Source organism: Eriocheir sinensis, chromosome 2 (assembly GCF_024679095.1).
Source record: "Eriocheir sinensis breed Jianghai 21 chromosome 2, ASM2467909v1, whole genome shotgun sequence".
Taxonomy (NCBI): Eukaryota; Metazoa; Arthropoda; class Malacostraca; order Decapoda; family Varunidae; genus Eriocheir; species Eriocheir sinensis.
The window spans coordinates 4,363,619-4,376,401 of record NC_066510.1 but is presented as its reverse complement, the minus strand read 5'-3'; positions in this window follow the sequence as shown (position 1 = coordinate 4,376,401).

Genomic DNA, 12,783 nt, shown 5'->3' with positions numbered 1-12,783 from the left:
TCTCTCTCTCTCTCTCTCTCTCTCTCTCTCTCTCTCTCTCTCTCTCTCTCTCTCTCTCTCTCTCTCTCTCTCTCTCTCTCTCTCTCTCTCTCTCTCTCTCTCTCTCTCTCTCTCTCTCTCTCTCTCTTTCAACATTTGCTTCCTCTCTTTCTCCCAAGTATAACATCACAGGATTCAATATAAATAGATTAGTTATTCACAACAATTTTTTGAAGATGACAAACCACAGAAAACAGCAACAAACCTGCGTTCCTTCATGTCAGACTTATTATAGTATGGCGTATAGATATGTCACTGGTCTGAAGAGGCTAACAGAACTACTGGAGCAAGGTATCGTGATGCTGGCAGATGGCTCAATGGTTTGCCCTCGCTTAACGAAATGAAGGAAGGTACCTTTAATTCACGTATCTTGAACTATTTTACTATATATATATCCACCCAGAATGCACTGAGATGGGATAACTGAACTACTGGAGCAAGGGATCGTGATGCTGGCAGATGGCTCAATGGGTTGCCCTCGGTTAACCCGTTGAGCCCCGCCAAAGTTGTATGATGTGGTAACACCAGACCCGCCAAATTTTTTGAATATTTTTTTTTCTCGGAAATCTATTGGAAACCCGAAGTTATAACACCTGAAGTACGTAAAATCACTCACCATAGCCATTTAGTGCTCAATAGAGGGGTTTATGCTCCGCGCGTAAACAAGTTGGTGGCGGGGAGGGATGTGCGGTGTTGACGGGCGTCCGTTAGCAACACACATCAGGCAGTGGTTTATGCGTATGATACACGAGTGTTGTGTTAGGATGTTCCTGAATAAAGCATCATGTGTTTTAGCAACATAAAATTCAACATTATGTGAAACTCTGGGACAAGGCTCTGCTGTGTGTTGGTTGTCAAGGTGCAGGTGGCGGGGCAGCCTTATTGCGCCTGTATCACCTACCTGCGGTATTTTTACTTTGTATCTAACTCCCAATATGTGATAAAAAAGGTATAGATAAGCAAGAAAGTAGTAGGCTGGTATATATTTACACACTTGTTATAACAGTGTACAAAATTAGCATCTTTTCTCGCTGTTAGTCACTTAGAGCTTCAGAAGTGTAGATGGGTATGGTAGTCCATGAAACACTAGTCATAGCACAGGCCAACATCTCACTCTTGACAGTAAGACCTTGTGTCTTTCCTTCGTTGCTCCCTGCGTGTCGTGTTGGCACACACATGACACCTTCGAAAAGGGTTCTTTTTGGTGGGGTTAGGAGGGATGAAGCGGGAGAAGTGTCGCTCTACCAAGCGAGGAGGTGCACCAACACCAATCATCTGAGGCACTGACGATATACTCATCTGACTCTAACACCATATCTACTGCCTCAGCCAGAGAGAGAATTATCTTCCCCTGGCGGGGGCAGCCCGGTCAGTCAGCCATGTCTGCACACACCCAGCACAAAGGCTGAATTGACGTCACGCAAATAATTCCTACTGTGAATGACAAGTGAGGACGGGTAAGTAAGTTGTCAAGTAGTGTAAACTTGTCCCGTATCTTGACTCATAACGTGTGTGAATATTACAAGCATAAAACAATTATGTACGGAGATAAAGGGTCGAGAACTTGCGACAGCTGAGAGCCGTCAGCGGGGCTGAACGGGTTAACTAAATGAAGGAAGGTACCTTTAATTCACGTATCTTGAATTATTTTAGTATATATATGCACCGGGAATGCACTGAGATGGGATAACTGAACTAGTGGAGCAAGGTATCGTGATGCTGGCAGATGGCTCAGTGGTTTTTTAATGAAGAGATTTTCTATTCTATTTTTCTATTACTCTCTCAGGCCCACACGTCCTCTGCGTGTATCGAAACACACGAGAAATTAATCAAGATCGGGGTATTCGCCGGCTGCCTGGGATTGAACCCTCGACCAGCGTGACGGGAGAGCCACTCCTTACCAAGTCGGCCAAAGAGGTACCCCACTGGTTAAGTGGGTTATGGGAGGTTCATTTATCAGGCATAGTCGCCACACTACACGACTTTCTCCTCTATGTAGATTAATTTCTGTGTGTTGAGACCTTAGACAGTGACCACTATCGGTTCACTATTCCACAGTGTCCCCGTAGAGACATACCTCCAACTCTCCCCTTTTCTATTACCCTCGGAGAGCATGGGCCATCCTAACTGTCACCCCTTCGGGGAAACTCAACAGAACCGCAGGATAGGATGCCACCGCTTTGCCACCAGTTTAATGAAGAGATTTTCTATTCTCTTTTTCTATTACTCTCTCGGTCCCACACGTCCTCTGCGTGTATCGAAACACACGAGAAATTAATCACAAGGAGAGGGTATTCCCCGGTTGCCTGGGCTGGGACTGAACCCGCGACCAGCGTGACGGGAGAGCCACTCCTTACCGAGTCGGCCAAAGAGGTACCCCACTGGCTAAGTGGGTTATGGGAGGCTCGTTCATCAGGCATAGTTGCCGCACCACAGTTTGCCTTCGGTTAACCCGGTAGCAGCGACGGGCCAAATCTGTGGCTTTACTGTGTAACAGCGACGGGCCAAATCTGTGGCTTTACTGTGTAACAGCGACGGGCCAAATATGTGCTATGATATAAACCCCCTAAAATAGATGATGCATAAATTGATCACAAATGCTTTGATATATAATGAAATGGTTTGTGAGAGGGGTGATTTTTCTCATTTTTCTTGCTTAGAGGGACCATTAAGAAACATGATCCCCACTGCTACCAGGTTAACTAAATGAAGGAAGGTACCTTTAATTCACGCATCTTGAATTAGTTTAGTATATATATGCACTCGGAATGCACTGGAACAGGATAACTGCTTTGTTTGGAAGAGGACGTGGATCTGGAAAAGGCACACAACAGATTCCAAGAGGAGCGATTAGATGGGCATTATGAAGACAGACGGTGCTGGGAGGCTTGAGCGGATGTAACGGCACTGTGTAATGACTCAAGATCAAGGGTGTGAGAGTAGCTGGAGGAACCGAAGACACTTGTGAAATACGAGAGGAAAACAAGAGAAGAGTTGAAGGGATAAAGAGGAGGAGGAGGATACGAAGAGAGAAGAAGGGAGAAAAAAACCAAGAGGGGAAGATGGCAAAGGAAGGAGAAATAGGAGAAATGAAAGACCAAAACAAGGAGATGAAAGGATTAAGAGGAGGAGGAAAGGAAAAACAGGAAAACGTGGAAAGACGAGGAGGGAGAAATAAGAGAAATGAAAGACCAAAACAAGGAGATGAAAGCATTAAGGGGAGGAAAAAAGGAAAAACAGGAAAACGTGGAAAGAGAAGAAGGGAGAAATAAGAGAAATGAAAGACCGAAACAAGAAGAGATGAAAGCATTAAGGGGAGGAAAAAAGGAAAAACAGGAAAACATGGAAAGACGAGGAGGAAGAAATAAGAGTCGGTATTCTTAAACGCTTCCGACTCTCACATCAAGTATTTCTAAAGGACGAGAAGGAGATTAATTGGGTTCTCACGAGTGTTTCCTTACATTCGTGATACAGGGGAAGGGTCAGACTACCACCAGGGTCATAGAAGTACCTCTGGAAGTGCTCATAACTCCTGCGAAAGCCTTGTCTAATGTGTGTACTTGTGTGGCGAAATGTTTAAGAATATGACCCAAGAGGAGGAGGAAAGGAAAAACAGGAAAACACGGAGGATTGCAAAGGAGGAGGGAAAAATAAGAGAAATGAGACCAGCCTTCAGTCCTCTGTTGTTTATTGTAGCGAGGGAGGAAGCCACCAAGGAGTGCAGAACAGGGGAGCCATGGGAGCTGCTGTATGAGGATGATTTAGGTCCATAATTTTAATCGTTTTGGGATTTAACCCGGTAGCAGCGGGGATCATGTTTCTTAATGGTCCCTCCAAGCCAGAAAAGTGAGAAAAAGTCACCCCTCACACAAACCATTTCATAATATATTTTAAAGCATTTGTGATCAGATTATGTATCATCTATTTTTTTGGGTTTATATCATGGCACAAATTTGGCCCATCGCTGCTACACGGTAAAGCCACAAATTTGTCCCGTCGCTGCTACATGGTAAAGCCACAAATTTGTCCCGTCGCTGCTACACGGTAAAGCCACAAATTTGTCCCGTCGCTGCTACATGGTAAAGCCACAAATTTGGCCCGTCGCTGCTACATGGTAAAGCCACAAATTTATTTGTCGCTGCTACTTTGTAAAGCCACAAATTTGTCCTGTCGCTGCTACACGGTAAAGCCACAAATTTGGCCCGTCGCTGCTACACGGTAAAGCCACAAATTTGGCCCATTGCTGCTACATGGTAAAGCCACAAATTTATTATCGCTGCTACAAGGTAATGCCACAAATTTGGCCCTTCGCTGCTACATGGTAAAGCCACAAATTTGGCCCATCGCTGGTACGGTAAAACCACAAATTTGGCCCATCGCTGCTACATGGTAAAACCACAAATTTGGCCCATCGCTGCTACGGTAAAACCACAAATTTGGCCCATCGCTGCTACGGTAAAGCCACAAATTTGGCCCGTCGCTGCTACGGTAAAAGCCACAAATTTGGCCCATTGCTGCTACACGGTAAAGCCACAAATTTGGCCCGTCGCTGCTACACGGTAAAGCCACAAATTTGGCCCGTCGCTGCTACACGGTAAAGCCACAAATTTGGCCCGTCGCTGCTACACGGTAAAGCCACAAATTTGGCCCGTCGCTGCTACCGGGTTAACAGCCGCGATGAAGGAGGAAGTTGAGAAAATAGAGAGAGGTCTGAGGATGAATATAGCCAAAAGAAGAATGGTGGTAACAGGCAAGAAACTAGAGCAAAGTATACAATTGGTGCCATAGAAGATGTTTGGGACTCAGAGACTTGACTAGACTGGTAAGACTTTGCTGTCCAGCGTGTGTAAGAGGAATCAGTGGAGGGAAAGTGCCAGAAGAAGGGAAGACAGGAGCTATAGATGTGCATGGCTGTGTAATGAACCAACAGAAACAGTTTTGCTACCTTGCTGATGTGTTAGATAGTGAGGGTGGAGGCGAGGGAGCAGTAAGAACATGGGTAGCAGTAACATGGAGAAACGGAGAGAGAATTCCACCGCTGAACGCTGGATAAATGCTTGAAACTTGTACTACCAGATCAGTATTGCTATTTGGCTCTGAGACATGGGCCTTAACAAAGAAGTTGGAGGATGTGTTGGTTGGCTGTGATTGGAGAATGTTGAAGGGGAGATGGGGTGTCCAATGAAGAGGTGGAAGGATGTGGATTGAAGGAGCTGAGCACAGTGCTGAGAGTACAGAGATTGGGATGGCTCAGGCACAGGAAGAGAAGGGGAGTGGTGAGGCATTAGGGAGAGTGTTGTTGTGGAAGTACATACCAGGTTGCCAGGCCAAAAAGACATGGAGGCAGTGTGTTGAAGAGGATTTGGCAGCACTGGGCACTGGAGAGGCTAAGGCAATGGACAGAAGTAGTTGGAAGCCTATCATTGACTGTCTAACTTGCTAAAAAATTATGTTAAAACCAGATGTAAGCAGTAGATGATGATGATGATGATGATGTTTGAAAGAGGCTGGATATGAGTCCCCAACATTAGCGTGCACTGATAGGAAGATCTAATGAAGCACTTCTTTGCAGGACACATTACGACAAAATGCAGAAATTGATTGAGACCAACATGAATAGTCTGCCATCCTTGGAAATGAATAGCTATGACTCCTCATCCTCCAAAACTTCAGGAAATATAGTGAGTATGTTACAACACAGCTTCAGGGGTCAACTTTTTAACCAGTATCTTATCTTTTTTTTTTTTTATATGTGTCAGCCTATAGTACCGGTAGGCTTTCTTGAGGGGCCTGGATGGTAGTTGGCCCCAGCCCGTCATGGCGCAGGCAAGTGTTTTATAGTGGCGCCATCTTTTCTTGGCTCATGCTGCCTCTCAGAATTCATTCTTGACTCACTTGGACGGTTTCCTCTAGAGTCCGGGTTGATGGGTGGTCTTCAGGACTGCATGTGGGTAGTCTTAGGCCACTCGGTGGTGACTCAAAAATCCCAGGTGGTAGCGGCGGATTCAAACCCACCTAGCCAAAAATATCTCTAACAATTTCACTTCTTCATCTTTCCCACCTCTACTTTGTCTCAGTGGCAGCTCCACCACTATTTCTGTCTCTAAGGCTGAACTCTTTGCTCAGACTTTCTGAAAAAATTCACCTCCGGACGATTCAGGGCATATTCCTCGCTCTCATCCCCCCCTCTGAATCCACTATGACTGTTATAAAAAATTTTAAGAGCAATGTTTTGTGTCCCCTCTCAGAAGGGTTATGGGCCTGATGGAGTGCCTCCTATTGTCCTTAAAAGCTGTGCTTCCGTTTGATAAAGTCCCACATCATAAATTACTTTACAAAGTAAAGCAAATAGGTATTGACGGTCAAGTACACCAATGGATCGCGAATTGGTTGAGCAACAGACAACAAAGAGTGGTGATTGACGGATTCAACTCAAGAGTGGGTGCCGGTCACTCGTGGCGTCCCTCAGGGCTCGGTTCTTGGCCCAGTGCTCTTCATTATTTACATCAACGATGTGGATGTTGGACTCAATAATCGCTTAGTAAATTTGCAGACGACACAAAGATTGGTAACTCGGTTCTCACTGACGAAGACAAGCAAAGCCTCCAAGAGGATTTGCACAAAATTTCAGCTTGGTTGGATAAATGGGAGATGCCCTTTAATGTAGACAAGTGCCAGGTCCTTCAAGTTGGAACAAGAAATAAGAAGTTCGATTATGAAGTGCGCGGCGTTAAACTCAAAAGCGTTCAATTTGTTAAGGACTTGGGGGTCAAAATCGCGTCAAACCTCAAATTCTCACAGCAATGCATCGATGCAGCAAATAAAGCGAACAGAATGTTGGGCTTCATTAAAAGAAACTTTTTATTCAAGAATAAAGATGTAATACTTCCACTCTACAATAGTTTAGTCAGACTCCACTTGGAATATGCAGTACAGTTTTGATCTCCCCACCATGCAAAGGACATTGCTAAACTAGAAGGTGTTCAGCATCGAGCAACAAAAATGATCCCTTCCTTGCGCAACAAATCCTACAAAGAAAGGCTTTCCACCCTTAACATGTTCTCTCCTGAGAAACGTCGCCTCCGAGGAAAAGTGATCGAATGTTTTAAAATACTTAATGGTTTCACGAATGTAGACAGATCAAAATTGTTTATGATCGATGACACTTTGCGAACGAGGAACAATGGCATAAAACTCAAATGTACACAAGTAAATTCAGACTGCACCAAATTTTTCTTCACCAACGTTGTAGTGCGAAAATGGAATAAGCTCCCACTGTCAGTGGTCCAGTGTAACACGATTCTCTCCTCTCTCTCTCTCTCTCTCTCTCTCTCTCTCTCTCTCTCTCTCTCTCTCTCTCTCTCTCTCTCTCTCTCTCTCTCTCTCTCTCTCTCTCTCTCTCTCTCTCTCTCTCTCTCTCTCTCTCTCTCTCTCTCTCTCTCTCTCTCTCTCTCTCTCTCTCTCTCTCTCTCTCTCTCTCTCTCTCTCTCTCTCTCTCTCTCTCTCTCTCTCTCTCTCTCTCTCTCTCTCTCTCTCTCTCTCTCTCTCTTTCTTTTTGGGTGGGCCTGCAGTGTGTGATGCAAAGTCTTCCCTCAGGTTGAGCTTCCCCTGTACTCGAGGTACCTGCTCATCGCTGCACACCTTGCATCTTACAACCCAGCACGCACTGACCGCCGATTCTTCATGAAGCACCACGGAAAGCAACGCAAGACTCAGGCGATGATCAAGGTGAGGCACAGTCCTGGGCAGAGGTGAAGACATGGATTTCAAAACACATTCATTCAAGAGGAAGGCATCAGGACACTTCATCTCACGTAATTGACTGCTCTTTCGGCCACCTCTTCGGATTCTGTACAGGAGCAGCGAGTAGCGGGCTTTTTTTTATTGCTGTTCCCCTTTTTTTTGTGCCCTTATGCTGTCTCCTTTGCTGTAAAAAACAAACAAAAAAAAACATCAGTCAGCTGGCAACACCTTTTACATTTTATTCAGACCTATAAACTGGTCAGTCTTAGGGTAGATAATTATAATGGGGTAAATTAAATGTGTATTGTCCATTTATTACATGATGGATACAGTACCGAGGGCAGTCAGGTTAATATTGCAGAATAACTTATGCAAAAGGTAACCCTTGGCTGTGGATGTCCTACACGAAGACAACACCAAGCTACAACAGGAGTGGAGCAACAAGTGGCTGCTACAATTCAATGAAGAAAAATGTAAAGTCATGCACCTTGGGAGGGGAAATCCAGCATACCAATACCACATGGGAAACACTCCCCTATCCACCACAGAGGCAGAGAAAGACCTGGGAGTATAATGTTACCAGGCTACCAGTGAAGGCAAAATCCATGGCAATCGCAGCGAAGGGGTTAAAGAAAGTTTACGGTATTGAGGGCGGGCAGGTCTGTATTATAGCATGGCTTATGTTGAAGGTAACTGAAGCTTGAATAACACAAATGGATTGAAAATAGCCAATTATTATTTTCTAGGCCAAAGAACGGTTCAGCAGCCAACTGTTGGGTCCCAAATCCTTCCCTCTGGACCGTCTGATGGCCATCTTTTACTCCATCGTTGAAGAAGAAGTTACGCCCACAGCAAACCTCTTCTCGCAGGTAAGGTAACCACAGGGTGTCGTCCGAGGCTTTCTGAACACATTAATAGAGCACAGGGTTTGATCTAAGGCTATGTGCATGCAACAGAGTATGTGGAAAGACATCTAGTGCATTTTTTGCTTGAGGGGACATTGGTGATCTTCCATTCCCAGTCCAGGTCCACGGTTTTCAATCATGTTGACACACTTTCTTTGCTTACTCCTAGACTTCAGCTCCTCACTCTCCCCATACGTCCTTAGCTCTCAACACTCCCTGCACCTTAGCTCTCTATACTCCCTAAACCTTCTCCTTAGGTTTCCTCACCCCCATACCTTCTCAGCTCTTCATTTAATCATGTTGACACACTATCCTTGCTTACTCTCTAGACCTCAGTTCACTCTCCCCATACCTCTTCATTCTCTGCTCTCTATACTCCCTAAACCTTCTCCTTAGCTTTCCTCACCCCCATACCTTCTCAGCTCTTCATTTAATCATGTTGACACACTATCCTTGCTTACTCTCTAGACCTCAGCTCACTCTCCCCATACCTCCTCAGCTCTCAACACTCTCGGCACCTTAGCTCTCCAAACTCCCTAAACTTTCTCTCCTTAGCTTTCTACACCCCCATACCTTCTCAGCTCTTCACACTCCTTACCGCTTAACTTTCCGCACTACCTACAACACCTCAGCTCTAACCATTCCCTAAACGTCAACTCTCTACACTCCCACTTCTACCTCCACAGCTCTCCACACTATTGTCGCTGCGTCTGATCATCCCGGGAGGCGGTGACGATGTGCTGCAGAACCCAAAGTACAAATGCATTGCTCCTCATGAGGTGGTCCATGGTGTTTGCAGGTAAGGTGGTACTATAGCTGTGATCTAACCTCATTGAATGGTAGTTGAAGGCAGAGTTGGTAGAGTTAGACCAAGGGAGATGTGACTAGTTAATACAGAAAGAAGTGTTTGAGATCAAGGGAGGTGTACAGTAGGCACCCTTAACCCCTTCACTCCGGCGACGCTGACATCGGTGTCCGACGGGCATCCGACGGCGTCACCGTTTGGAAAGGGTTAGTCTTCTTTTAAACCTCTTAATCCTCTTACATTTCCTCTTAATTCTCTTCTAAACCTCTTAAGAGGAAATGGAAGAGGATTAAGAGGAATTTAGAGGAGGATTGAGAGGTTTAGAAGAGGATTAATCCTCTTCCATTTCCTCTTGACCTTTTCCATACTGTGACACCGATGTCTGCGTCACGGATGGAAAGGGTTAATATGAGAGTGTGAGTGTCATATACGTGTGTTTACTATGATGAGGCAGTGCAGAATGGCCTATGAATAGAAAGTCTGTGAAAGATCAAGCAGTATTGAGAGCTGCTATTTGGAGAGCAAGGCTGACACTTCTAAGTATGCATGGAGCCTTTCAGTATTAGTAGAATGACTTGGCATATCTTAAAGCTTATTAGATATGCAGTATCTGCAGGAGATTTAATATAAGTGAAAGAACATGCTGTGAAGGGCTGGAAAAAAATTTAGCAGTTAGGTCTCAATGTTTTTTATTTTTATATTTTTATCTTATTTTATTTTTTATTTTTTATATTTTTAAGGGCAGTTTGAACCATTGTAGGAATATGGCAGGTAGTTAATGGATGAAATGGACCTAAGTCAGAGTAGTAAGAGTAATTGATCTCGTATTTTTACAAGGCTGAACCAAAGTTGTAATCCCTTTTGACTCTTTGTTCCAGGAGCATAAACTTTGACTTGGCTCGCTACATGTACAGCCAAGCCTGATGACTCCGACACTCCTATGCAGACAGTCACACGACAGGCAGTTACTGGTAAGGCGCTGTATAGACTTAGGTAAAAGCCAAATATTTTTTTAACAAATTAGTCGAGGTAAAAGTTTAGGAGATTGATTTTTTTACATTTGAAGACCATGGATGATAAAATTTAGGAGATTGATTTTTTTTTACATGGATAATACTGCTTTGAAGACCATGGATGATAAAGTTTAGGAGATTGATTTTTTTTACATGGATAATACTGCTTTGAAGACCATGGATGGTATTATCAGACACTTTTACCTCTTACATCACCAATTATCAATGGCCAAAAAGGAGATTAATTGGATTCTAATGAGTGTTCTTTTAGGTTCATGGTAAAGAAGAAGAGTCAGATTACCACCAGGGTCAAAAAATCTACCCTTGAAATGCCCAGAACTCCTACAAGAGCCTTGTCAAATATGTGTCACTGGGCGCCGAATTGTTTAAAAATATAACCCCATTTCTTTCAGACACATCATGGCCTTTGGGGAGTTGCCTTTTGCAGGAGTATGTACAGTACCATATGTGCCGGAGGAAGAAAAAGTGTTAGGCAGAATTGCTTTGTGTGTAAGGAAGGTGGCCATGTTCTGCTTTATCAAGGAAGGGTGTTGTGGTGTTATGCTGTCTGTTCAAGCAAGGAAAGGTGTAAAATTGTGTTGCGTGTGAGGAAGGATGGTTTTTGACTGTCCTATTTGGCAGAGAAGAATGTTGGATCTGTCTGAGCAAAGAAAGGTGTTAAGATGGGCAATGTGAAAAAAAGAAGTGTTTGGCTGTATCTTATTTGGCAGGGAAGAATGCTGGGCAGTGTCTTGTGCCAAAAAGAGACAATTTTGAATAACTACAGTACAATGAATATGAATTTTGTCTTATATATTCATAAAGTACAGCAGTACTATATATTGTTAAGGACATCAATCTTTGACATTACATAATAACTCAATGTTAATTTAAGGAAATTATATGATCTTAGTGAGTTTTGTCATATTTTATAGACTGGCCATATTTCTCTCACTGTTCTGTTGCTTATTACCACTCTTCTACATCTTTAGTGCCCACAGTAGCATTTCTGCAACTTTATCTGAACTCATTATCTGCTCTTCATGCATTATGAGCTCTTTGGGTACCTGGGGAAACCTGGGGGAGGTAAACTGTGGTATTCCGGATGTCACACTGGCCCTGTGTCCCAGGGTGATGGGGTCCCCCTCCCACCACAGGGTCAAGGGCCAATGCTACGGAGATGAGCACCGAGGCCACGCACATCTACAGTATATGTCCCCAACTTTACCTTACCTTACTCTTTGGGTGTGTACTCCTTGCAAATAATGGAAAGCTGCTGTGTTATAACCATATGGGAGCTGGATCAGGCAGATCACAATAATCCAGATCTTAACGATAAATAAAACATGGACTTTACCACCAGACTATAGTGAAACCTAATTGTCGAGTCCTGTGGGCGGAGGCTCCCGAGGGTCCATTTCTCCCCTCTGCTCTGCCACACAGTCCCAACAACTATCTCTTCCTCTTATATGTAAGGTAAAGGTAACATATGATAGGAAAAAATAGGTGTTGGGACTGTATGGTAGAGCAGAGGGGAGAAATGGACCAGCGGGAGCCTACGCCCAAATGGACTCGACAATTTGGTTGGACTATAGTGATCTAAAATTGGTCATCATCATTAGAAGAGATCTCAAAATAAGTCTTTGAGATTTCAGTATATGCATTGTTCTTTGAGGGTTTAAATTTATCAAGTCCTGTCATTTCTCCTTCATAATATGCTACAGTTAATGTGATACTTTTGACACAGAACCCTGTCCAACACACAGCCCATTCCTCCAGGGATTTTACCGTCTCAGTAACAGGTATTGTTTTGCAGTTTTTTTCCTTTCTCATTGGCATAAGGATCACATTTTACTGTTTTTGCCCTCTTGGAACACATGATGTAAACTTTTAAATATGCAGCGGGAAAATGTGGGGAATTTGTAAAATGTTGGTGATGATGAAAACAGCAAAAAATGGAGCGGTTTGTTACCTATGATTTGGTATTTTCCAGGCGAGGTCTTTTGTATCATGTAAAGCTTTCTCATCAAAATATGGCAAAAAATTAGATGTTTCCAGATCAGATTGTTAAAAAAATCCACACAATGAGTAGAGAAGTTTTGCAATTTCCAGGCACTGCTTCAGTTAATTTCCATATCAGGAAAACTACATCATTGGAAAATTGAACTAAAGTATAGAAATATAAAACTCATAAAAATGTTTAATCGTTGAATTTCAGAGTAATAACCCATTTTAGTTCAGTTTCCTGTACTAGATTCTTTTTGTATGAATATCAGTT